Raw genomic sequence first — 24,913 nt, forward strand, 5'->3', positions numbered from 1 at the left:
CCACAGCTGTACAGGAAGCATGGCTGGGAAGGCTCAGGAAACTTACAATCACGGCAGAAAGCAAAGGGGAAGCAGGTAGGTCTTCACATGTCAGAGCAGGACAGTGAGAGCTAAGGGACAAGTGCTACACATTTCTAAACAACCAGATCTCCTGAGAACTCACTCACTATCACGAGAAGAGAAAGGGAAATCCACTCCTATGATCCAATCATCTCCTACCAGCTCCCTCCTCCAACATTGGGAATTACAATTCAACATGAGATTTGGGTGGGGACAAAGAGCCAAACCATGTTAGAAGGTAAGTATTGCTATATTCCACCTGAAGATGAGAGAATTGGGATGCTTATCACAAATTGAAATTCTTCTTAATATGTATTTGTTTACATGCTTGCTGTTGTCTTTTCCTCTAAAGGTAAATGCTATAAAAACAAAGAACAGATCTGTCTCATTTTCTATTGTATCTGGCACAAAATAGATATTCAGTAAGTGCTTATTTTAATAAGTGAATAAATACATACAGCACAGCTCAGTTAAACCATTAGCCTGAGATCATAAAAATTGTGAATAACAGAGCAGGAATTCATATTCGTATTTTTTTTTCATTTTCAGCATTTCTTCATCTTTTTTCAGCAAATATTTTTTGAGAACCTACCACGTGCCATAGGTTATGAGCTCTGTACCATAAAAAACTGCCTATAATATTGTATATGATAATAACTAATGTCTAAAGAGCAGCTACTATGTGTTGTACTCTGTTTTGAGTACTTTACGTATATCAACTAATTAATAATCCCATAGAGTAAATAGTATTATTATTTCTATTTCACAGAAAAAATGTAGGTACAGAAAGCTCAAGCAGTTCATCCAAGGTCGCCTCTCTAATGAACCAGTGCTTAATGACATTTTACTGTCTTTCAATGAGGAGTTTCTAAATAACGATAAATATTTACTTCTCCTCACCTTTTCTTTGCTTGTTAATGGTTTATGTTTTATAGTAAGGCTTCTTTCCCTAGCATTAAGATCCAGGTTTCTTAAGAAATACTCCTCCTTAAAAATTCAGTCTTAATTCTGGTCAGGCAGGTAATCTCCTTTTCACTTTTTCATTTGTTCATACTGTTTGCGCAGCCTTAAATACCTTCCATTCCCTCTGTGTCACTCTAAACACAAGGTAGGAAGCCTTTAATACTTTATTTTTAGTTTAGTAACACTATCTTCAAGAAGATAAAAGAAAGTCATTTCACTTTTTTTGTTTTGTTTTGAGATATATATATTTCAATTTTTGTAAACTATTATTTTAGGTTCAGGTGGTACATATGAACGCTTATTACATAAAGTAACTAGTATTCCTAGAATGAATATGCCTATGGGTCATACCCTAATATTTGAAATCAATGTTTCATTTTACATACTAATGAGCTGGTAATGTCTATAATACTCTACTTTCAAGTTTTTTCCAAGTCTTTTTACACTTTATAGATCAAGTTTCCGACTGGTGAGATATTAATCACATTTTACTTTCCCTTTCAGGTATTTAAACATGCCATTTCTTTGTTTCTCACCTGTGATTTGGCTCAGCAGGAACGGTAACTGATCTATCATGGTATTTTACATAAAGACTGCACAACAGACGTTTTTGAAATGAATGAATGAATCAGTATACACATGAATATACACACATATGCATTAACTACTTCAAATTAGAAGTCATCTTAAGTTTACCTCCTAAATACTTATCAAATCTCTTTCTGTTCCAGTCATTGTTTTACCACAACTGCTTTAGTTCAGATCTTCAGAACTTTTCACTCATTTTTATAACCATTATGGGACCTGGTCTCCTTACCTCTTAACTTGCCCAAGTTCTCAGTTCATCCTTTTCTTTGTTACAAAACCAGGAAATTTGGTTTTATTCATGATAGTACACTCTTCAGTGTCTTCCCATTGTCCATACTATAGATATAGGTCCAAGCTCCCTAGTGCAGCCCCTCTTCCAAACTGTCCTGGTATATCTCCTGGACACATGCATGCTGTACTCCAGTCACACTCAGCACAAGACTTGCAGCTTCTGGAACATATCTGGAGCACATCCTTTCTTCCCGCCATTCATGGCTGTGTACATACATTCCATGCTGCTGAATGGAAGACTCTTTTTCCCCATTTGTGTGGAATATCCTTTTCTCCCAGGGTAGAACTCTTTCTTAACTTTCAAGACCCTAAATATCAGTCATTTTGTGAATCCTTTCTCCAAAGATTGAAATTTGTAAGCTCTCTTCTCTACACCTGTAGCCCTTTATTTTTCTTTCTGAATATATTAATATTGATTACAATAATTTGTTTATAAAGCTACGTTTCCCACTGAACTAGAAAATTCTTGATGGCAGCAACTCTCAAACATCTCCTGCCTTTACCACAGTGTCTTCCATATAGTCAGCCTATAATAAATATGCTTAGTGAATAGCTTAACCAGTCAGTCAATAAATCTATACTAACATTAAAGCAGGTAAATTTGTACTGTATAACTAAGAATCTTTCAAAACAAAATTTTGATCCTATATAACACAGATAAAAAGATTTTGAGTATAGCATTACTTAAAATCATGATATGTGGTTACATATGCATGTCGTTATACTTTATTTGGAAAGAAAATGTCACACATAGGGATTAAATTGCCTAAGCAAATAATATCTGGCATTTGAAAATGGACATCCTGCCAATTGAGCTCTAAAAGTTCCTAATTTAAAAAGGACACATGGGGCTTCATGATGGCTGACTAGAGGCACTGGACACCTGCCTCCTCCACAAAGGAGAACCAAAATAGCGAGTAGATAATCACACTTTGAATAGAATATCCAAGAGAGAATGCTGGAATCCATCAGAGAAATGACACAAAACATGTGAGATGCTGAAGAAAAGGGAGGCAAGGCGGACAGCTGACTGGGATCAGTCAGGAGCCTGGAGAGATGTCCTAGTGCAAGAGAAAGGGCAAATGAGACATCCCCAGTTGTTCACATTCTCACCGTGAACTGCAATACTAGCAACAAGGGAGCCCTTTGTCCTCTGCGGTTCCTGAAACTACCATAGAGAGCTCCCTGGAGTCCTCATGATGGTACAGCTCCAGAGAGTGGCATTTTGGGCCCATGCATCCCCACCCCCCAAGTTCTGGGCAGTTGCAGCATGTTGTCATTTTGAAATCCCACGTGCACCAGACTGCATCCTGTCCTGGACCAAACAGTCCCTGCATCTCCTTGTCCCTGGAGCCCCACTGATATCTCCCTACATCTGCCTAAAAGGCTGCAGTGGTGCAACTCAGGTTCAACCCAGCAGAGTGGCTGGCTCCCCAGCATTCCAGCCCACACAGCAACCTGCATGCTGGGGAAAGGGCGGCACAGCACACTAGAGAGGCTGCCCTCATGACAAAGGAAGCTGAAGCATTTACAGCCAAATAAATGTGCTCTAGAACCTGAAACCTGCCTGCCTAGGGCCACTGTCATCAATGGCAACCCTGCCCCAGAGACAGGCTGAGTCACAGTGCACTTGCATGCACCCTGAGGAATGCCACTGCCAGGAGCAAAGCATGTGCTTCCCAGAGCCTGACAGCCACCTGCCTGGTACAGCTACACAGACAGACCCTGGCCCCATCCCCCAGCATCAAAACTGCCAAGCACTTAAATTCACCCTGAGGATAAGCTCTCCCTGTGTGCTGCTGCTGCCACTACCAATGCTAAAGATTGAAGAGTGCGCTCCCCAGAACCTGAAACCAGCCTGATTAGGATGGTTACTACAGACAGCAAACCCACCCCCCTCAGCAGTGGAAGAAGGGCCACTACATACTTGCTCATTCCCTGAGGATGGGCTTGCCTCATCTACTGCTGCCTCTGCTGCCTCAAGCCAAGCTGGCTGCACAGGGTCTAGAGAACACCCTGCCCCACTCACCACAGCCTGTGCCCATGCACACCACTGCCGGGACTGAGGACAGACCTGCCTGGTGAGACACCACCCTGACTTCAGTGCCTGAACATGGTGTCCAGGGGCCTGGATATTGTGCTGCCTTGTCAATCACCCCAGGAGCATATACACAGTACCAGAGGCCTAATGACAACCCCAGAACACATGCCTCTGCCAGTGCCGTAGCACACTGACCAGAGGCCTGGAGCTTGCCCTGCCCTGCTTATATACCCCATGCTCATGTGTGCCATCAGCAAGGTACACCCCCTCCACCAAGGGACAAAGTACTTCATTAAATGGGTCCTATCCCCCATGCCACCCAACTGGGTGAGACCCTCTAACAGGACTTGTCAGACACCCTATACAGGAGTGATCCTACTGGCATCAGGTTGGTGGCCCTAGAGGTCAGAGGTCCCAGAAGAAGGAGCAGGCAACCATCTTTGCTGTTTGCCAGGTCCCTTAAGTGATATCTCCAGGCGTGGGAGAGAATCAGATGAACAGGGCCTGAAGTGAACCCCCAGCAAACTGTAGCAACCCTAAGGAAGATCTGACCATTGAAAGAAAAACAAACAAGCAGAAAGTAACAACAACAGCATCAACAACAACAACCAAAAAGCCCCACAAAAAACTCATCCAAGGGTCAGCAGCCTAAAAGACTGAAACTAGACAAACTCATGATGAGAAACAATCAATGAAAAAATGCTGAAAACCCAAAAGGCCAGAGCGCCTCTTCTCCTCCAAATAATCACAACGTCTCTGCATCACGGGCACAGGAGTGGACAGAGGATGAGATGGAAGAATTGACAAAAGTAGGCTTCAGAAGATGGGTAACAAAAAACTATGCAGAGCTAAAGGAGCATGTTCTAACCTAATGCAAAGAAGCTAAGAACTTGGATAAAAGTTTAGAGGGATTGCTAACTAGAATAATCAGTTTAGAGAGGAACTTAAATGAACTGCTGGTGGTGAAAAACACAATACTTCATGAAGCATACACAAGTATCAACAGCCGAATCAACCAAGTGAAAGAAAGAACATCAGAGTTTGAAGACCACCCTGCTGAAATGAGGCATGCAAACAAGTATAGATAGAGAAAAAAGAAAGAAAAGGAATGAACAAAGCCTCCAAGAAATATGAGACTTCATAAAAAGACTGGACCTGCAATTGGTTGGAGTACCAGGAGACGGGGAGAATGGAAACAAGCTGGAAAACACACTTCAGAATATTATCTAGGAGAACTTCCCCAATCTAGCAAGACAGGCCAACATGCAATTCAGGAAATACTGACAACACTATTAAGATACTCCATGAGAAGATCAACCCCAAGAAACATAATCATCAGATTTTCCAAAATCGAAATGAAGGAAAAACTGTTAAGGACAGGCAGAGAGAAAGGCCATGTCACCTACAAAGGGAAGCCCAGACTAACAGTGGACCTCTCAGCAGAAATTCCACAAGCCAGAAGAGATTGGGGGCCAATAGTCAACATTCTTAAAGAAAATATTTTTAAGCCAGAATTTTATATCCAGTCAAACTAAGCTTCATAAGCAAAGGAGAAATAAAATTCTTTCCAGAAAAGCAAATGCTGAGTGATTTTGATACCACCAAGTCTGCCCTGCAAGAGCTCCTGAAAGAAACACTAAATATGGAAGGGAAAAACTTATCAGCCACTGCAAAAACACACCAAAATATAAAGACCAATGTCACTATGAAGAATTTGCATGAACCAATATGCAAAATAACCAAATAGCATCATAATGATAGGATCAAATTCACACATAACAATAGTAACCGTAAATGTAGATGGGCTAAATGTCCCAATTAAAAGACACAGACTGACAAATTGGATAAAGAATCAAGATCCATTGGTGTGCTGTATTCAGTAGACCCATCTCATATGCAAAGACACACATAGGCTCAAAATAAAGGGATGGAGAAATATTTACCAAGAAAATGAGAAGAAAAAAAAAGAAAAGAAAAAAAGCAGGGGTGGCAATCCAGTCTCTGAATAACAGACTTTAAACCAACAAAGATCAAAACAACCACCACCAAACCACCCCGCCCCCCCACAAAAAAAAAAACAAGGGCATTACATAATGGTAAAGATAAAGGTAAATGGTAAATTCAACAAGAAGAGCTAACTATTCGAAGTATATATGCACCCAATACAGGAGCACCCAGATTCATAAAACAAGTTCTTAAAGACCTGCAAAGAGACTTAGACTCCCACACAAGAATAGTGGGAGACTTTAATACCCCACTGTCAGGATTAGATCAACAAGACAGAAAATTAACGAGTATATTCAGAACTTGAACTCTGCTCTGGACCAAGTGAACCTAATAGACGTCTACAGAACTCTCTATACCAAATCAATAGAATATACATTCTTCTCAGTACCACAGGGCACTTAATCTAAAATTGACCACATAACTGGAAGTAAAACATTCCTCTGCAAATGCAGAAGAACTGAAATCATAACAAACAGTCTCTCAGACCACAGTGCAATAAAATTAAAACTTAGGATTAAGAAACTCTCTCAAAACCACACACTTACATGGAAATTGAACAACCTCCTCCTGAATGACTCCTGCATAAATAATGCAATTAAGGCAGAAATCAAGAAGTTCTTTGAAACCAATCAGAACAAAGATACAATGTACCAGAATCTCTGAGACACAGCTAAAGCGGTATTAAGAGGGAAATTTATAGCACAAAATGCCCACATCAGACAGCTAGAAAGATCTCTAATTGACACCCTAACATCACAATTAAAACAGAGAGTCAAGAAACTAATCCAAAAGTTAGCAGAAAACAAGAAATAACTAAGATTAGAGAAAAATTGAAGGAGTTAGAGACACAAAAAATCCTCCAAAAAAAATCAATGAATCCAGGAGCTGGTTTTTTGAAAAACAAAACAAAATAACAACACAAAAAAAACAGACGACTAGCTACACTAATAAAGAAGAAAAGGGACAAGAATCAAATAGATACAATAAAAAATGATAAGGGGATGTTACCATTGACCCCATAGAAACACAAACTACCATCAGAAAATACTATAAACACCTCTATGCAAATAAACTAGAAAATCTAGAAAAATTGATAAATTCCTAAATGTATACACCCTCCCAAGACTAAACTAGGAAGAAGTTGAATTCCTGAATAGACAAATAACAAGTTCTGAAATTGAGGCAGTAATTGATAGCCTACCAACCAAAAAAAGCCCAGGACCAGATGAATTTACAGCTGAATTCTAACAGAAATACAAAGAGGAGTTGGTACCATTCCTTCTGAAACTATTCCAAATAATTGAAAATGAGAGACTCCTCCCTAACTCATTTTATACAGCTAGCATCATCCTGAGAAGAAAACCTTTATAAACCCTGAGATCCTAGCAGGCACAGACACAAGTGGCTGGATGTCGAGAGGAACACACAAGCAGAAGAGCACACCAACAGGCACCAGGAGATGTCAGCAGGCCATCGACTGGCGGAATGATGGGGAGTTTGACCCAGATGGTCGGAGGAGAGCCCAGCTGCTGGGTGGCCTGACTCCAGGGAAAACCACCTTGCCACTCCACCCTGCTTCTGGCCTCCCCATCCACCTCGCTGACAGCTACCACCACTCAATAAAAAACCTTGCACCTATCCTACAAGCCCACATGTGATCCAATTTTTCTGGTACACCTAGGCAAGAACCCGGGATACAGAAAGCCCTGTCTCCTTGCAGTAAGGCAGAGGGTCTAATTGAGCTGATAAACACAACAACTAAACTGAAAGAGCACACTGTAACACACACACACTGGGACTTCAGAAATGGTAAGCACTCATCGCTAGATGCTGCAGTTGGGTCGGAGCCCCACAATCTGCCTGTCTGCATGCCCCCCGGAGGTTTAAGCAGCCAGGCACTGACAAACTTAGCCGCACCCCGATCGCATGCTCTGTGAGAGGGATAAAGGAACTTTGCTGGTTTCAATTATTCCACAATTTATATTCTACTGCTGGTGGGCATTGGAAAATTTCCAGTTTGTGGTTTTTACAAATAGTGATTTTTGAACATTCTTATGTATGTCTTTCAGTGGACCCCTATATACATATCTATTAGGTTTGTATCTAGAAGTAAAATTATGAGATCATAGGGTATACATATGTTGAGTTTAGTAGATTCTGCTAAATTAGTGGAAAAAAGTGGTCATATTAATTTACACCACCACCAGCAATGTATATGAACTTAAGTAGCTCCATATCCTCACTAACATTTGCAATTACATATATTTTTTATTTGCTATTCTAATGGCTATATCTTAGTATAGTTTTAATTTGAATTTATCTTAATATAAATGACAATAAACTTTTAATATATTAATATTTATTTGTATTTATTTTTCTGAAATTTATTGACTGCCCCTACAAAATATAGAAAGAGCATAACCACTTATTGTTGCTGCTACTATCACATGGGAAGAGCCACTGACATTTCTTACTCGGATGTATTCATCCATTCTCACACTGCTATAAATAAATACCTGAGGCTGGATAATTAATAAACAAAGAGGTATAATTGACTCATTTTTCTGCAGGCTGTACAGAAAGCATGGCAGCATCTGCTTCTGGGGAAGCCTCAGGGAGCTTTAATTCATGCAGAAGGCAAAAATGGAGCAGGAACCATCATGGCAAGAGCAGGACCAAAAGAGAGAAGGGAGCTGCTGTATACTTTTAAACAACCAAATCTCCTGAAAACTCACTATCACTATTGACAGAAACAAGGGGGAAATCTGTCCCCCATGATCCAGTCACCTCCCATCAGATCCCTCCCTTGAAACATGGGGATTACAATTAGAATGAGATTTGGGTGGGGACACAGAGCCAAGCCATATCAGCTAGGGATACAGATTCAAGTCATATCATTGGGCAATTGGAAAGTTCTCCTGACTTGATCTCTTTGCTTTCATTATTGCTCTCCTACTATCTAATCTCAACATAAAAAACAGAGTAATTTTGCTAAATTGTGATTCAGATCATGTGTCACTATTCTGCACAAACCCTCCAATGCTGGTTTTATTTACACCTACAGTTCCCTACATGATCTGGACCATATTCATTCACAGACCTAATCACCAGTTGCTCTTCTTCTTGCTTATTCTACTCTAAATCCACTAATCTTTTACTTCTTCAGATATTGCAAGTGTGTTATTGTCTTAAGATATTTCTATTAGCACTTCCTTATAATATTCTTATGAAGTCCTTAAAATATTCTTATGAAACCCTTAAAATATACTTACAACTAACTGCCTCAATGTCTACAAGATTTTGCCCAAATGTCACCTTCTGCACAAAGCTCATAGTGACCATTCTTACCCCTGACTCTGGTACTCCTGATATTGTTACTGAAATGCCAGGGGTTTGATCTAGGTTCTGCTCTTTGCCACACAGAAAGCCATTCACTGAGACAATGAGCATTGCCAAGGAAGAAGGCTTTAATCAGGTGCTGCACTTGAGGAGACAGGAAATAATTCTCAAATCCATTTCCCTGACCAACTAAAATTAGGGAGTTTTATAGCAGGGAAGAAATGTAGCTATGTGTGGGAAACAGGAATGTTGAAGGGATAAAGAAGAGGAGTTTTTCAATAGGAAGCAGGTGGTTGGTTGGGCAATCATGACGGGTGAGGAGTCCTGCATCTCGTCGTCCAAATGCAGTGATCTGGCAAGATTCAGTTCCTTGATACTATCTGGGAGGACTGATGGCTGGTTTCCTGAGACAGGAACTCAGGTAAGACAAATATAACTTTCTTAAGTTTTAAGACTGGGAGAGTCAATTTCTATGTTTATTCAGATGAAGCCACAAACATCAGTTCTATGAGAAAATTGCGTGGGTTTCAGTCTCCCCCTTTCAATTTATCATTTCCTCAACCATGGGGAATGTGGTCATCAATCTTTCTGGCTGCTACATGTTGAGGACAGACATTGTTGGCAGGTTCCTACCAGGGGTGACTGCATGGCCACCCAGGAATCAAATATTAAACACTATAGGTTTCTTCTGAAACAATCTTTTTCTCTTCAGTCCCCCAGTTGCACCAAGGACAAATCACAGCAGTACCAACCTACCTGCAAAATAAGCTTCAGTCCCATTGTACTTGGTCTGACTACTCATACAGAGTACAGCAAGAATCATTGTCCAACAGGGCTCTCCTAAATGGACTTTGCTGGAATCTCTCACCAGGAATCTCAGACTTGACTTCCAAAGGCCTCTTGAGCCCAGCCAAGGATCCATCTGCACCTAAAAATACGTGTGAGAATTGGGTGAACCCCTCTCTTCTTGAGGACCCCAAACAACTTGAGGTTTCTACATCTGTCAGAAAGTGACACTCTACTTTCCATTGGTCAAGAACCCTATGGAAAGGAACTTCATAGATAAACTATAAGGCCAGTTTTTCTAAGGGATTCTCATTGACAAATGAAGATATGACTTTATCTTCCTCTGCTTTCCATGCCCTCTTTTTCAACTTTAGGTTTTTTGTTTGTTTGTTTTGTTTTTTTTTTTTTGAGATGGAGTCTTGCTCTTGTTGCCCAGGCTGGAGTGCAATGGTGTGAACTCGGCTCACCGCAACCTCCACCTCCTGGAATCAAGCAATTCTCCTGCCTCAGCCTCCCGAGTAACTAGGATTACAGGCATGCGCCACCATGCCTTGCTAATTTTGTATTTTTAGTAGAGATGGGGTTTTTCCATGTTGGTCAGGCTGGTCTTGAACTTCCGACCTCAGGTGATCCACCCCTCGGCCTCCCAGAGTGCTGGGATTACAGGCATGAGTCACAGTCCCGGTCTCAACTTTAGCATTTTTTAAACAAGGATTTATTTTTCACATTTGATATTTAACAGATTTAACAAGATTAATTATGTGATACCAAATTTTGCTAGATAGGCCCTGTTAATTCTTCTATTTCTTGAAATTTCTTTTGTTTCATTATTTTGCTTTTTTTGTGGAATTCTATAATGTGTAGTTCAAATCTCCTTTGTTTATTTTTGATATTTATCATTTTCTCTATAATCTTGTCAGACATTTATCTCCGTTTTATTGTGTTCAGTTTTTCATTCCTGTCTTTAGTATCTATTTTCACTTCTATTTATTCTTGAGCAGCTTCTATTATTTTTTTATTTGTTCTATAATTCTCAGAATTGCTTCTCTGAACTCTTATATCTCTGCCTATAATCTTGTTTAATAGCATTATTTCATTAATAATTAAAAATCCAATATATGGTCATATTTGAGTATAATTTTGATTTGTTCATAATACCATCTTTCTGGTGGGTGATTGTAATCTGCAGTTTATTTTTCCTGCTCTTCACTTTTGCTTTTGGTTGTGATTTTTTTTCTCCCCAACTAGTTCTTTGCAGCAGATTTATGTTGGCAGGATACCAAGGCCATATTTTGGGTCAGCAGAAATTTTTATTTGGATTGAGTGAAATCTTTTAGCCTTTACCTTTAGCATGCTAGTGGATCCAGGTAGCTGTAAGATTGCTCACAATGTAGACTTTCTTTCCCATTTTGGTACTTAGAATCAAACAAAAGTTTAAAAAAGTACTCACTGTTAGGCCAAGACATTCTATTCTTTGTTGGAAATATGTTATTTTGATTCTTCCCTTAAGGACATTTCCTTCATCATGGAGAGATTTCCTTTGCAGTTTTTCTGAGATCTGTAGCCAGTGGTATTCTGCACCCCCTTTTTATTGTGGTAAAGTATATATAATACAAAATATACAATTTTAATGATTTTGAGTGTACAATTCAGTGGTATTAAGTACATTCATAATATTGTGCAACCATCATCACCATCTATTTCAGGAACATTTTCATTACCCAAAACCTGAATTTTGTACCCATTAAACAATAACTCTCCACTCCCCTGGGTAAACTCTATTCTACTTTCTTTCTCTATAAATTTGCCTACTTTAGATACCTCATATACATGAAATCATACAATATTTTTCCTTCTGTGTCTGGCTAATTTCACTTAGCACAATCTTTTCAAAGTTTATCTGTGTTGTAGCATGACAACACAATTGTTATGGCAGAATGGTATATTGTTATATGTATACATCACAGTTTCTTTATCCATTAAAGTGTTGATGGAAAACAGTTATTACTACCTTTTGGGTATTGTGAGTAAATATCTTGGTGTACAAGTATCTGTTTGAGTCCTTGCTTTCAGTTCTTATGGGTATATAACTAGGAGAGAAATTGCTAGATTGACATTCTCTTTTTACTCCTACTTCAGCTTTCTTGGTGTTTATTACTTGCAGCCACACTTCTAGATATTTTGCATATTGTAGACATAGATAGCCCATAGTTACAGTAAGGAGTGTTTATGATTCTAGTTTTGTTTTTCTTGCTGACTGTGGTGGTATCTGAGAAGAAAAAGTGGGATAATGTGAACTTTATTCTACTGCTTTGAACCAGAAATATTTAACAAATTTTTACAGTGAAAAAAGTGTCCAGTAATGCTTATAATATCGTAATTGCTAAACTGAAGTTTCTTTCTTCTATATAAACAAGAATAATAAAGTTTAATATTTAAGGGAAAAAATAAATAAATAACCATTGAGCACCTTCTCTACTCTGGGCTGGCTGCTTCATGCCTTAAAATTGTATGATGGTAACCTAATTTAATTATTAGAGTAAGCCATGGTAAGGTAATTATTATTACTCTTATTTTATAGATAACAATCTGAGACATGCAGCTTGCATAATTTTTCAAAGTCATAGATACAACATGCTAGAAAATTGGGAAGTATACCCAGATGTTTCTGACTGTAATCCATATTCTTTACTCTATAAAAAAATTTTGCCTACTGCAATGACTAGTTTTCAGTAAAATCAAATATCTCAACTCATAGCACCAAAATTATGAATATAGACATTAAAAAATTAGAGACTTCTATATGTGTTTAATCCATGTGGTCCAATTTAGTGTGTATCCAAAAGCTACTGATTAAGAGGAGGAAAAAGTTTTTGCTTTGCCATCGCATGCTTATATGTCATCTCAAGAGACTAAACTTCTGCTTAAAATAAGAAAAACATAGTCTTCCCAATTACATGGCAATAAAAAGATACCTCAAGTTGCCATTTTTAATGGATCTTTTCTTATGGACATCACAGCAAAATGCTGAATACTGACTAATGTCTACAGTAAAGACTAGCAATGCACACATTTGTTCACCTTTGCTGTGAAAATTATGCTTTTCTGGGCTTAAATAAGATCTTATCACTTTCTCTTGATGAAGGCCATTAATTAGTATGACTAAGTGAAAATATGCTCTCAGCTTCAAAATTACATTTAAATGTTATGTACTTTGCATTCCACAATAAATGCCCTTAACTCAGTGAACCTTATGATTTTTAGAGTCAAGTTATAAGTTGCTAATTTAATATTTATATAAAAATAATAAATATTTTACTTTAAAATATTTTCTTTTTTTAAGTTATACATTAAATGTATGTGTTCAGATTTCAGTTTGTTTTGATCTCAAGAAATATATTGTTATTTATATACTGGTTTGTTCCAGAAATGACTTAAAACAACATGTAAAAGTATGTAAAATAAAATAAGGTGATATAAGTTAAGAGTATAGGAAACCAAAGTAAAAAAAAAAAAAAAGAAATATATACGTGTGTGTGTGTGTGTGTGTGCATTTTGTAGATATTGGTATGGTGAAGTGCTTTCCCAAGAATATAACCAAAGATATAAACATAAAGAAACATTCTCGTGAGTTTTAATATACTCCAGAAACAACTTTCAACTACATATGAGATAATATCAAAATAAGTTGGAAAAAACTACAATATATCATAAATCAAACTGTTAAATACCTAAAGAAAAGCATAAACATTTAAATAAGGCAGTTTCAGAAATTCCTAGGTAGCTGGCCCAATTGCCAGTTCTTGGTATCCTAATCCAATCTCAATTAACAATACAATTATTAACAGCAGAGATGGATAAAGACTCAATATTTTTAAAAGCTACATTATATGAAGGCAAGAAAATAAACAAAAAGAAAGAAAACAAAGATGGAGGTATACTTCGATAAAATATTTCTTAAGGGAAAGTTTGAATTGTGCATGTGCGCTAAATTTAAAAAAAAAGATGTCTGAAAATAATTCCAGTTGATAAATTAATTATAATACCTTCAGAGTATAAGCTGTTATATAACCACTAAATTGCTTTTGCCAAATAGGATTTAGAGATATAGGAAGGCATTTATGATGCATTGATAAGTAAATATTTAGTTAAAATGCAAGGCAGTTCAATTAAAAAATCTATGTTGTTATCTTTTTCTATCTAAACATTCTGAATATACAGTATATTCTTATTTGGAAATTGTTCGAAGTTATTTCTGGGCAATTTATTTTCATATCCGATTTTTTGTTGATATTACTGTTATAAATTTTTTTACTTTATTATTTATTAAACAAAAACAACACCATGTCACAAAACAGGGTCTATAGAGTGATCTCTTTCTTTTGTCAACAAAAATATTTATTGTGAATCTATTAGTTGCTGATAAATATTCTAGATAATTAAATATTTCATATCTGGCCAAACTAAGCTTCCTTAACAAAAGAGAAATAAGATCCTTTTCAGACAAGTAAATGCTAAGGGAATTTGTTACTACCAGACCTGCCTTACAAGAGCTCCTGAAGTAAGCACTAAATATGGAAAGGAAAGAGCATTACCAGCCACTAGAGAAACACACTGAAGTACACAGATCACAGACACTATAACACCACTACATAAATAAGTCTGCAAAATAAGCCGCTAACAGCATGATGACAAGATTAAATTTATACCTATAAATATTAACCTTAAATGTAAATGGACTAAATGCTCCAATAAGAGCACACACAGTGGCAAATTTGATAAAGAACCAAGATCCATCAATATGCTGTCTTCAAGAGGCCCATCTCACATGTAATGACTCACATAGGCTCAGAATAAAGGGATGGAGGAAAATCTACCAACCAAATGGAAAACAGAAGAAAACAGGGATTGCAATCCTAATTTCTGACAAAATACACTTTAAACCAACAAATAAAAAAAAAAAAAAGAAAAAAAGAATGGCATTACATAATGGTAAAGCGTTCAATTCAACCAGAAGATCTAACCATCCGAAATATATATGTATATATGCACCCAACACAGGAGCACTCAGATTCATAGAGCAAGTTCTTAGAGACCTTCAAAGAGACTTAGACTTCCACAGAATGATAGTGAGAGACTTTAACACCCAACTGACAATATTAGGGAGATCACTGAGACAGAAAATTAACAAAGATATTCAGGACCTGAACTCAGCACTGGATCATATGAACCTGATAGATATCTACAGAACTCTCCACTGTCCCAATCCCTCAGCCCCCCCAAAAAACGATATACATTCTTCTAATCACCACAGGGCACTTACTCTAAAATCAATCACATAATTGGAAATAAAATATTCCTCAGCAAATGCAAAAGAACAAAAATCATAACAGTCTCTCAGACCACAGTGCAATTATATTAGAAGTCAAGTCTAAGAAATTCACTCAAAACCACACAATTACATAGAAATTGAAAAACCTGTTCCTGAATGACTTTTAGGAATTAAGGCAGTAATCAAAAAGTTTTTTGAAATGAATGAGAACAAAGATAAAACATACCAGAATCTCTGGGACACAGGTAAGCTCCAGTGTTAAGAGGGAAATTTATAGCACTAAATGCCCACATCAAAAAGTTAGAAAGATCATAAGTTAACAACCTAACATCACAACTAAAAAAACTAGAGAACCAAGCACAAACAAATCCCAGAATCTCTGGGACACAGGTAAGCTCCAGTGTTAAGAGAGAAATTTCTAGCACTAAATGCCCACATCAAAAGGTAGAAAGATCTCAAGCTAAAAACCTAACATCACAACTAAAAGAACTGGAGAACCAAGAACAAACAAATCCCAAAACTAGAAGAAGACAAGAAATAACCAAAATCAGAGCTGAAATGGAGAAGATAAAGACATGAAAAACCATTCAAAAGATCAACGAATCCAGGAGCTGATATTTGAAAAAAAATAATAAAATATACCACTAGCTAGAATAATAAAGAAGAAAAGAGAAGATTCAAGTAGACACAATGATAAATGACAAATGGGATTTTACTACTGATCTCGCAGAAATACAAACAACCATCAGAGAATATTATGAATACCTCTATGCACATAAACTAGAAAATCTAGAAGAAATGGATAAATTTATAGACATACACATCCTCCTAAGACTGAACCAGAAAGAAACTGAATCCCTGAACAAACCAATAATAAATTCTGAAATTGAGGCAGTAATAAATAGCCTACCAACCAAAAAAAGCCCAGGACCAGACGGATTCACAGCTGAATTCTACCAGATGTACAAAGAAGAGCTGGTACCATTCCTGCTGAAACTCTTCCAACAAATTGAGGAGGAGGGACTCCTCCCCAACTCATCCTATGAGGCCAGCATCATCCTGATACCAAAACTTGGCAGAGATACAACAAAAAAGGAAACTTCAGACCAGTATTTTTAATGAAGGTTGATGCAAAAATCCTCAACATAATACTGGCAAACTGAATCCAACAGCACATCAAAAAGCTTATCTACCACGATCAAGTAGGTTTCATACTGATATACAATATAATATCTGGTTCAATATACGCAAATCAGTGAAAGTGATTCATCACATAAACAGAACTAAAGACAAAACCCACGTGATTATCTCAATAGATGCAGAAAAGCCTTTCAATAAATTCAACATCCTTCCTGTTAAAAACTCTCAATAAACTAGGTATTGAAGGAACGTATCTCAAAATAATAGGAGCCATCTATGACTAACCCACAGCCAACATTATACTGAATGGGCAAAAGCTGGAAGCATTTCCCTTGAAAACTGGCACAAGACAAGGATGCTCTTTCTCACCACTCCTATTCAACATAGTATTGGAAGTTCTGGTCAGGGTAATCAGACAAGAGGAAAGAAGTATAGAGCATCGAAATAAGAAGAGAGAAAGTCAAACTGCCCTTGTTTGCAGATGACATGATCCTATATCTGTAACAGAACCCCATAGCCTCAGCCCCAAAGCTTCTTAAGCTGATAAACAACTTCAGCAAAGTCTCAGGATACAAAATCACTGTAGAAAATTCTAAAGTTTTCTACATTGAACATGTACTGCATTAGTAATCGGAAAAATTATTTATAAGAAATAAACTGGTTGAAAAATAAAATAAAAAAGAATAGAGACATAAGTCTTTGCCAGAAACTAGGTAAAACATTTAGCTCACAGTCACCTAAACACTTGATCTGAACTCTTAGAAGCTAGCAATCATAGTATTAAGGCCAGACCTTATGGCTGCTTTAAAAAAAAAAAAGCCAAAAATAGCATTCTGACATTAAAAAATATATATACTTGGAAATATCCTCTTGAGGATATTTCTTGACTAAAGAAGATTTAATGGTGCATGACATTGTCCTTTTCCTTGGCTAACTCTCACACATCCTTCAAATGAGCGGTTGAGATATTACTTTCCGTAGTAAACCCTTCTTTAGCCACCAGATTGCCTTCCACAGTACTCTGTGGCTCCCAGAGTACTGTATGTGGCTCCCACCACAGCATTTATCTCTCTGAGTTGTAATTAGCTGGACACTTTTCCAGGCTTCATCAGCGCTGAGACTATCTCTGTTTTGCTTACTGTTGTATTTTTCCCTCAGTCTAATGGTTAGCACATAATAGGTGCTCAATAATTCATTTAACTAAACTGAATTTCACAAGACTATCTCTTACGACTGTCAGTGTAGGCTGAAGTTATCATCACATCAAAAGACAATCCAGAAGAAGCAACTCGGGAGGGTTTGTAGCCTTTAATATATAATCTGTATGTTTAGCTCTTCACTGACCTAGCTTGATATTTTGGAATATCTGGAAAAGTGAATGGGTAGTTTGCTTTGCGTGTATTTTTTTTGTATATTGTATCTCTCAAATGAACTTTGACAAAATTATATTATAATTATCTCAAATTTGTTTAGTCATATAAAAGGTACTAGTAAACAGGTATTTTATGCTGTCAATTGTTTAAAGACCCATGCACCTAAACAGATCATGGGAGACAGGAATAAACATCCATTCTGACGGTTGTCTGAAAACTCATCAGTAGGATCAATTCTTTTTTTTAGAAAGATATTTTGGTTTCATTGTTGCACATAAGTAAATAGACAATTAAACCTAATTATATTCTTTATGGCACTGCCACAATAGTTTTATGCTTAAAATGAAACTTAAGGAAGTCAAACTCACAGCTGTTCATGATGTAATTAGACATGTGCTCCAGAGCTGTTTTTTTTTTTTTTTTTAAGGTCATTCAATTTATGTCATTGCTCTTTATAAAACAGTTGAAACTTTGAAATTGTCTACGAAACATTACTTATAAAATACTTGATTTAAGCTTAGATTTTTGCCCATAATTATGTAGTCAAATGCTCTAGGTTTAACTTTATCATGTGTCGTGCTTGTTAGACTTGAATCAAAATCAATATTAACATTCTAATTTTAACATTAACTGGATGATAAATCTAGTTAAATAAATCCCCAACCAGTCAGACAGAAACATAAACCCACACTTGAACTGTTAAGATTTGACCGGTAGCAACCCAAATGACAATAATAGTGTAGATATTTCAGATTTTCATTAAAAACCCCAGATAGTGAGGACATTAATTAGAAGTCCTACCTGTAATCAATGTGTATTCAAATGTATGTTTGCCATTTTACCAATTTCCATTTGTTTAACCTTTATATAAACACATAGTATATCTTTTATGTAACTAAAATAGGACAATTGGTTCTTTAAGTGTTAACTTTAGCATAACAAAAATCATTTTAATTTACTGATACATTTAAATATTTTCTACAAGAATTATTGGCTTTAAGCATCACCACGCAATTCACTATGGTTGATTACTGAATTATTATTATCTGTTAGGTGATAATGTTTATACACTGGAAAGGACTTTTAAAATTTAGAATAAACATAATTTTAAATCAACAAATCAATCATTTTGAGGAATACAAAGTATTGCTCTGCCATTTTTTTCACCTTTGAGATTCTTATTTTCATCATTTTTAGGAAGTATATTTTGGTAACAGACAAACTGTTAAAATTCATCTTTACATGAGAGCGAGGTACATTTTTAAAAGTTTGCATAAATGACAGCCACTGTCTAATTTTTACCCCAGAATTTTCAAATGTCTGAATTTAATTTGTGATAAATTTCATATCATCTCTGAGAAAGCATTGAATAAATCATTTTTAACTAAAGGCCAAATATAATGTGTTAGTCTCCAAGATGCAAACACTAAATTCTATGCACAGCAGCTTCTGGATCATCTCCAGCAATCTGAATTCATTTAGCTTAAAAAACACTTTCCTGTATTTCTAACCACAGCTTTTCATAATGAAAACTGCCATATTCTTCACATAATTACATCTAAACACATCACTAACCCTCCAACAATTGTTTCCATGCTGTTTCTTTTAAATTTTTGCTGTTGAAACCCATAACTTAACTCTGAAATTTTCTTTATGCTCTGACATTTAAAAAGCAACATACTATGCTGTATTTACCACTCTCTAGAAACCTCTCTGAGTTTATGAAATTCCTGCATTTCTTTCTTCTCAACTTGTTCCAGAGTTACCTTCAGTTTTCTGTGCTAATGAGTTTATGCCTAGAAAATCCCATTATTTTCTTGTCTTGCTTATAACTTTTTCTATCCATAATAGTTTCTATCTTTTTTCATTAATCAGTTCCTCTTCTTTCTGGTTTAATCCCTGAAAACAACTTTCCCCATTATAGAATTTTTATTCTCTTCTTACATATGCTTAAGACCTGGAGGAGAAGTAACTGACCTCAACTACTCTTTATACTGCATCTCTTCTTATAGTCATTTGTTCACTGAATGAGCACCTACATAGGTAGTGGCTAAAGATGAATACAATAGGCTGGGTGTGGTGGCTTACGTCTGTAATCCCAGCACTTTGGGAGGCCAAGGCGGGTGGATCACTTGAGGTCAGGAGTTCAAGACCAGACTGGCCAACATGATGAAACCCTGTCTCTACTAAAAAATACAAAAAATTAGTTGGGCATGGTGGCAGGTGCCTGTAATCACAACTACTCAGGAGACTGAGAAAGGAGAATCGCGTGAATCTGGAAGGTGGAGGTTGCAGTGAGCCCAGATTGTGCCACTGCACTACAGCCTGGGCAACAGAGCAAGACTCCGTCTGAAAAAAAAAAAAAAAAAAGAAAGAAGATGAATAAAACATAGTCTCTTCCCACACTGGGGGCTGGTTTAGTAAAGAAAAACAGTTGTAAGTAATTAAGTGCAGCAATATAGATCTCAATCAAATTAATGAGTTAAATCATCTACATGTATTACATTGAGGACTGATATGAGGCACGCACTGTGCTAAGCCCTGAGACATAGTAGAAAACAAACATCATGCTCTCTCTTGTGGAATTTATATTTCAATGAGGAGCTAGAAGTTCGATGTAGTCATTTAAATAGCATTTAGGAAACTATTCATTTATCACTTCCGTTTCTTTAGTCCTATAACAACATTCTCATGCTTCATGTTCCGAAGATAAATATGGCATTAAATAGAATGCTTTGACCTATATTTTATGTATATCAGTCTTCTGGTAATGGACTGAAAGCACAGTGATCATCACTCCTGGCTATTAATTGCCGCAGCTGCATCTATGAGCTGGGGTGGGTTACTGGGAGGCGTCCAGCCACAAGGCTACTTGGAACTGTGATTTATCTTCATTTTACATGGTAATATTTCATCTCACGAATATCCCCAGATTGATGAAGCTTACAGGGATTTTTTTCCCTTTGCTTATAAATCTCTAAGCACTTGACATGTTGAAAAGAATTTCTATAATCAATAGATACCATGATTTGCCAAAGAAAATCAAGGATAGTGAGAAGTCTAGTTTCCTAGAGAAAAGGAATCCCAATGGCTTCAAGCAACAATGCTTCATAAAAAATTCTGTTTAGCTTTGAAGTAAAATCAGCCAATGAATCATAAATTAAACAATTTCATATGCATTGTCTCCTTCAATTTTTATATCAACTCTTTAGGAAAAGTAGGGCAGTTGGTATAAACTGCACACTATAGGGAATAATTAGAATGACTAAAAATCATTGTCAGTAAAAGTCCTTTGTGTCCCAAGGGGGGGCCCTTCTACTACATTAGGAGAGAAAAATAAGAATGTATCTGGAGAATGGAGAATGTCTGATTTGTGTCAGAAGCCATGCTAATGAGTTATTCATATTATCATATTTAAGTTCATAGAATAATAGAAATGCAAAATAACTGTAAAGCTGATATCCAAAGGAACCATATAGAATAAGAATATAAGAATTCTCAAAGCAGTTCCAAGTAGTAAGTCTATTTGGTCCTATATTTATATTTGATCATGGCACTTAGAGTCTTGCTCTCCGTGAACGAGCCTCAAAAGTTTTATCTCCCACTGCAGTGATGACAATGAACAAGAACATGTAGGAGATGCTAGACAGGCAAGAAGACCTAGGTTATGGCTCCAGCTTCCCTACACACACACACACACACACACACACACACACACACACACACACCCCACATTACTAGGCTTGTAAATTTGAATAACTCGAACTTCCCTGAACCTCAGTTCTTAGTCATATTCTCTATAATATTGTTATTATTTTTTACATTACTGGTAATGTTACTAGTAATATTGTATTGACATTAGTTATAAGAAGCCTAAAGTCACTGACTCATTGGGTACACTGATTTCTAATAGTAGGTGGGCTGGCCGTGGCTAGAGAGAGGTTTGCTTAGGGGTGAAAAATAGTCTACAGTGAAAAAAGAACACTTGCTTATTTTGTTTCCAAACCTGTGCCCCTTTGAAGACATACAGGCAATATCTGATCCTGGTGAAGCAGTGGTGGCAGAGAACGAATTCCCGGTGCCAACTTGTGTTGCTGGCTCTGCAATTCATGTAATTATATGCATGGTTTTCCTCTTTGTTAGCAATAAAGCTAATGAGTAGGCTGGCTGATCCATGGGCATTTCAGCAGCACTCTAGGACTGCTGTCCCACTTTTCTGCTGCAGTTTTCTGTTTAAACATCACACCAGCTACATTACCAAGATGCACTGAGGAAATGATTGATAGAGTTGATGAAAAGCCTTTTAAATAAATATCATATCAAAACAACTCTACTAATTCAGCATAAAAGTATAAGATGTTTTGACTTTATAACACTTGCTGATCAGAAGCTCACCATTGTTTTCCATGTGGAATTTTAAATTGACACTGGTCTCATTGCCAGTGACACCTCACAAAATTTCTTTTTTGGAGATGAAAAGATCACATTGAGTGGTGAGCAGACGTGACTGTGGGCCCTTTATCAGGCAGAGCCCTATAGATATTTGGAGCCTTAATACACATGCAACATCTTTCATTATTCCTTGTATTTGTAACTTTTTTTCCTTTTCTATATTTTGCTTTCATGTGTGTCCTTGATGGGAAAACAAGAGTATATTTTGTCAAAGGATGAAGTAGAGTTGTAACATTCTTTACACAGCAGAAAAATCAAATAAGTAAAAATTCTCTTTTTTAGTATTGTGCCTAACTGTGCTCATAGGAATGTTAATTACCTGAGAAATACTGCCAGAAATAGAGATGCAGGCATTAGACTTTGAAAATGAACCTAGAGTCACATACATATTTGTTACTGGAAAGAAGAAGAAAAATGCTTTCCGAAGGGATTGCTGAACTTTTATAGGTGTTTCCGAGACAGGTTGGATGTAAAAGATTGATATCCACTGGGTACATTTGTCTCAGGTCTCGTTCAAAACAGCAGTTTTTGGGATGAATGACACCAGCCTAAGATATTACATAATGTGATATCCTAAAAATAAAATGTCTGAACATCAAATTTCCTCAGTGTCCTGAGGTTCACAAGATGAGTAGGGGAAAAAAAAGGCTCTGAAATAGGGCACAGGATTGAGAGCTGTGGAAAGAAAGTTAAAGCATATAAAACAAGGGCAGGGAAGCTTAGATAGCACTTCTGTCTGCTTATTTTATCTTCTCTCCTGCTGGAAGTAGAGTACCAATTAACTAACCAATCTGTTTCCTCTTTGGTGTCATAATGTAGTTATCTTAAGTATTTATTTAAAATATTTATTTTCTTACATTTTGTATTTTGTCTCTGTATAATTTTGCAAACTCACAAGGGGATTGTAGTTTCACATTCCATTGAGAAAAGATTCTGAAGTCAGACATCTATATCTACCAGTTTCTCATTAGTCCAATAAGCTAGGGCTACATGGGTTTAAACTAGGATGTGAACTCATTCTGACTCCTTTCATTCCAGCTGGCTCTGCAATGCCACCTCCATCCTATATCCTCCATATCCTTACCTCAATTACCCTTCTCATCTATACATCTCAAATATATCAATCTCAGATCCTGTGATACTGTGTATTGTAAATCCTGTCTTTTGTATCCCAACTGGGTTTAATAAGTATGAAAAAGAGGAAGTAATCTTTCTAGTACACCCCAGACAGCAAAATTAACTTGTGATCTTTTTCTTTTCTTTTGCTCAAGTTAGCTGCTTCTTCAAGAATTGCTTCAGGATACTGTTTCAATAGTAGCCATCATTGAAGGATACAAGTTCTGTTTATGCCCTAGAAAAAAAATGTTACATTTTTTGGTTGTTTATTTTTATTTTTATTTTTTATTTTATTTTTTTAATGATGCTGTATCCCCGTACCACTAATTCTGAATATCTGTAAGTTATCCCTGCTGTAGGTGGTGGGGGAGGAAAGGACATGAGTAAGGGTACATTTTTCTCCTGCCATTTTCTCTTTTGCTTCTCTAATGTCCTTACAGGTATCAGTCTAGGACATCTGAAGGCTTATATCTTGTTTACAGAGCTTCCAAATAGATCTCTCCTGTTATTCTCTCTTACATCTCCCTTTTATTTTCCTACATAGCATTTATCATAATTTGTAAAACTTTTTATTGGAAATGGAATGAAGAGACAACTCTTTCTTAGAGAGTAATTCTAAAGAGTAAGTGTAGACACTCCTCCCTCCAGAGAACAAAGCTAAATTTTCCTCCCTTTAAGTGTGGGCTGGACTCAGTGATTCCTTGGTAATAAATTGTGTATGAAAGTCTGGGCGCTGTGGCTTATGCCCATAATCCCAACACTTTGGGAGGCCTAGGCAGGTGGATCACCTGAGGTCAGGAGTTTGAGACCAATCTGGCCAACATGGTGAAGCCCCATTTCTACTAAAAATGCAAAAAATATCTGGGTGAGGTGGTGTGCGCCTGTGATCACAGCTACTCGGGAGGCTGAGGCGTGAGAATCATTTGAACCCGGAAGGCAGAGGTTGCACTGAGCCAAGATCATGCCGTTGTACTCCAGCCTGGGTGACAGAGCAAGATTCCATTTAAAAAAATGGTGTATGAAAAAGTTAAAATAATAACTTAATAGCTCCAGTGATAAGTCATGTCACCAGCATGTACTCCTAATGTGATAACATGAAATAGCACTTCACCTATGTGGTACTTTTCCTTTAAAACCCATAACCTCACTCTAATCATGAGAAAAACATCAGACAAACCCAAATTGGGGAACATTCTATAAAACACCTTACTGGTTCTTTTCCCAATGTATCAAAGTCATAAAAAGTTAGGGAAAACTGAGAAACAGATGGAAGGAGCCTAAGGAGGCATGACAATTAAATGCAATGTGGTATCCTAGATTGGATTTTGAAGAAAGGACATTCGTAGAAAAACTGGAAAAATCCAAATACAGTCTCTAGTTAGCGTTTTTTACTAGTGTTAATGCCTTAGTTTTGACTAATGTCCA

This window comes from Chlorocebus sabaeus, chromosome 20, assembly GCF_047675955.1.
Source record: "Chlorocebus sabaeus isolate Y175 chromosome 20, mChlSab1.0.hap1, whole genome shotgun sequence".
NCBI lineage: Eukaryota > Metazoa > Chordata > Mammalia > Primates > Cercopithecidae > Chlorocebus > Chlorocebus sabaeus.